Consider the following 3,434-nt stretch of genomic DNA (forward strand, 5'->3'; position numbering starts at 1 on the left):
TTTTGTGAGGGCTTTTGCCACATTAGCCTATGGCCGGGCTTGCTGCGTCCGTCTCGGGCTTCTCAATATGGCGCTCCCCCTCTTCGGGGCTCGCCATGCCCACCTTGGGCTTCTCAATAGTCCCCCCCTTTCTCGGGGACTCATTGGGCCCACGCTGGGCTCCTCTAAAGTGCGCTCCCCCCTTCTGGGGCTCGCCATGTCCACACTAGGGCTTCCTAGCAGTGCCCCCTTTTGGGGCTTGTCATGCCCCCTCTGGGGCATCTCAAAGCTGCCCCTCTCTGGGGCTGGGGTCTACATGCCCCGCATACAACCTGGGGTCTCTGTTCCCCGCCCGCAACCCACTGGTTGTGCTCCTCGCCACCAGTTACGCCTTCACTGGCGCGCCAGCTGCGCCTTCCCCGGCCCTAGGGCACCCCACACTCTCTGGGGTCCCTATGAGGCCTCCTCCAACCCCTACAGCCTCACCCAAACCTCCGGTGTAATAACAGAGCCACACATAACCACAAGCCTCCTGGCTATAACTTAAACACATGCCCTCTGGCTATAACCGCATTGCTCCATATAACAGTGGTACTTGCTACTAGGCTCCTCTCCACATCCTCACTCCTGGAGCTGCTGGGAGAGAACTGCCAGCCTGGCCTCAGCCCTGGGCTTTATAAGGGCCAGGCCCTGCCTCCTACAGGCAGCTGGCTCCCCTTAGTTGCTCCGGCAACCCGCAGCTGCGCTCGTTACCCTGGTAACCTTCAGTTGGGCTCGTTAGGCTCTGCCAAGGCTCTCCCCCTGGCAGTTTCTCCTCTCTAGGAGCAGGCACTGAGGTGTCCTGCGACACGAGGGTATGTATAGCGTGGTTGGAAGATAAAAGAACACCCCGGGAAAAGAAAAACAAGTAGACCAAAAAATTAAGAGAGACTTTGTTTATGATTACTAAGTTCTGTTCATCCAAGTTAAGAGCTAGAGTGTAAGGGCATTATATAAGAAGAGTTACAAAGTTGATATAATAGATAAGGTTAAACAGAAAGAAAGAGACAGAGACAGCTTTTGCCTGAATGTAAAGGAAAGTTGTACGTAGTAATAAAAGATAAAAATAAAGACAAGTATTAATCGGAACCGGACTGTGTTTATGTATATCTTTGAGTATAGGCGAATATCCAGAGAAGTGGGCAAGATAATTTACCCATAATACCCGTGAACCCCTAAGAAAGACATGATAAGAATGAGTGAACGAAAAAAAGCGAGAGAGAATAGCCCTCTCAACTAGTGATATAAAAAATTAGAATAATATAATAATTATAACATGAAAGTTGGGAGTACCAACGGTTCGCGAGGTAACTATATAGGGACATGGGCATTTTAGGCACAACCACCACAAGTACCTATGCTAAAACTTGCAGCAGTTTCAAAATGAGGTAAAATGCATCCATTTTGGATGAACTAAGTGTATGGGTACTATAAACTAATTAACTCCACCATAGATTAGTACTTGTAAACACAAATGCTATCCTATGGTAGAGTTCTTTAGTGTGCAGCAGCACACATGTAGACACTGATGGGATTGGCTGGGGCCCAATGGTGCTTCAGCGTGGGCGTTGCCTGCTGGCTAGGCCTGCACTAGAGCATCCTTGTGCCCCAGCCAGCCTCTCTGCAGCACACTGAGCTGGGGGTGAGCAGCCACCCGCTGCCAGGCTAGCCCCCTGGGCCTCCGGCCAGCTAGGGAAGTTCTGCCCCGGCTCAGTGTGCTGTGGTCCTGTGCCCACAGACTACCAATACTGTCTCCTGGAAATTTGAATCAGGATATAGCCAGTGCATCTTCTATTCAAAAGCTTTCTCTTACACAGTAACAAAACATGGAAAGAGAAATTGTTTTTTTATGTTCTGATTGCATTTAAAGATAATATTTACATTTAAATAGAATATCAGGAGGTTTGTAGACAGGCTTTTGAAGCAGTCCAATTTCTGTGCTCAGCACTTTCCTGGGCACCTATACACATGCCCAACACCTGCTCCGACACGTTTTAATTAGAACCTGTTGGAGCAGACTCAATTAATTGAGCCTGCTTGATCAAGCACATTGAGCAGACTCACTTAATCGAGTCTGTTCGAGTGTTCTAATTGGAATGCTTCAGCAGGCTTAGCATCACGTGTATTCAGCATGTTTCAAAATGGTGGTGTGGGCACTTTAAAGCTTGTCAAATGAGCTTTAGTTAAAGTACCCCCACTGCCATTTTGAAGCATGGGATGCTGAATACACAAGACATTTTAATTAGAGCGGCTCCTGAGAGCCACTCTAATTAAAATGCCCCCCACCCTGGAGCATGTGTAAAGATGCCCTTATGTACTATCCTCTCTGAAAGTACTCTACTTTCCTTATGCTAAGCAGGGAGACAGTAAGCCAGGTTAGTTGGAGTTGAGGCAGAAAGCAAAACAGGGTAGCACCTTAGAAATTAACAAGTTCAGAAAACCATGAGCTTTTAGAGGCAACTGTCTTATTTCATTAGATGCTATAAAAATCTGATGAAGTATCTGCTGAAGTATCTGATGGTGAAAGTTTATGCCTCTCTGAACCACGTAGTCTCTAAAGCAGGGATAGGCAACCCCCAGCACATGTGCCAATTAGTGGCACGTGGAGACATTTTCCTTGGCATGCCAGGTGGTGTGCGAGGAAATTTGTATAAAAAATATATATATTTTTTAAGTTGCTGCTCCAGACAGCCCCCGAGGGTATCTGAGCTATTGCACCGCTTACACTGTGCCTGGTGTGCAGAAAGGCCAAGCCAGGAGCCCCCTGAGCCCTGGCATCCTGCCTCGGCCAGGCAGTGTCCCCTTGTGGGTAGGGTAGCTGTGGCCTATCCCCACGGAGCTGCACAGACAAGGCTGGGCCCTACCTTGAATGCTCCTGAGTGCCCCACCCACTCACTGCAGCCTGAGTCTGCAGAGCCTGAGGGTAGCCCCTGCTTCCTGCTTGACCCTCGCTGTCCTTCGGCTGCTGCCTTCCCAAGGGCCCAGCCAGCCAGCCTGCCCAGCCCTGGTGCTCTGTGCCCTAGTGCTGCCCCCACCCAGGTGGATGGGGCATCTGTCTGCTCGAGTCCTGGCTGGACCCTCCCTCCTAGCCCTGGGCTTGTGCTCCCCCAACTCCGGGACCATCGGGGAAGCCTGGGCCCCGGCAGCAGCTGCTGCTGGGGTGTTGTTGCCTCTGTCCACCAGACACTGCCTTAGACGGGCGGGCCTGAGCCACAGCTGGTAGTGGAGGGAGACATGGGCAGTGAGGAACTCTCCCTCTCCCTCCTTTTTTATTTTCTTTACTTTCCCTTTTTTGTTTCTTTTTCTCTCTCTCCATCTCTCCTTCTCTCTCCTTTTTTCTTTTTTCTCATCTCTTTTCTCTTTTGTCTCCTCTCTTTTTTTCTTTTTCTCTCTCCTCTCTTTTTTCTTTGATTTTT

General features: G+C 49.7%; 1 protein-coding gene and 1 long non-coding RNA gene across 13 annotated transcripts in view; one reads left to right on the forward strand and one right to left on the reverse strand.

The window, feature by feature from the left end:
• Positions 1–751, reverse strand: part of LOC102368422 — a 2,183-nt gene extending 1,432 nt beyond the window's left edge. Inside the window, exon 1 of the long non-coding RNA XR_323262.2 lies at positions 575–751. This is a non-coding gene — a long non-coding RNA (uncharacterized LOC102368422). The remainder of the gene's footprint in view (positions 1–574) is intronic.
• Positions 1–3,434, forward strand: part of PLEKHG4B (pleckstrin homology and RhoGEF domain containing G4B) — a 234,881-nt gene that overhangs the window by 15,479 nt on the left and 215,968 nt on the right. The window lies entirely within an intron of this gene.

This window comes from Alligator sinensis, unplaced genomic scaffold (genome assembly GCF_000455745.1).
Source record: "Alligator sinensis unplaced genomic scaffold, ASM45574v1 scaffold428_1, whole genome shotgun sequence".
Taxonomy (NCBI): Eukaryota; Metazoa; Chordata; order Crocodylia; family Alligatoridae; genus Alligator; species Alligator sinensis.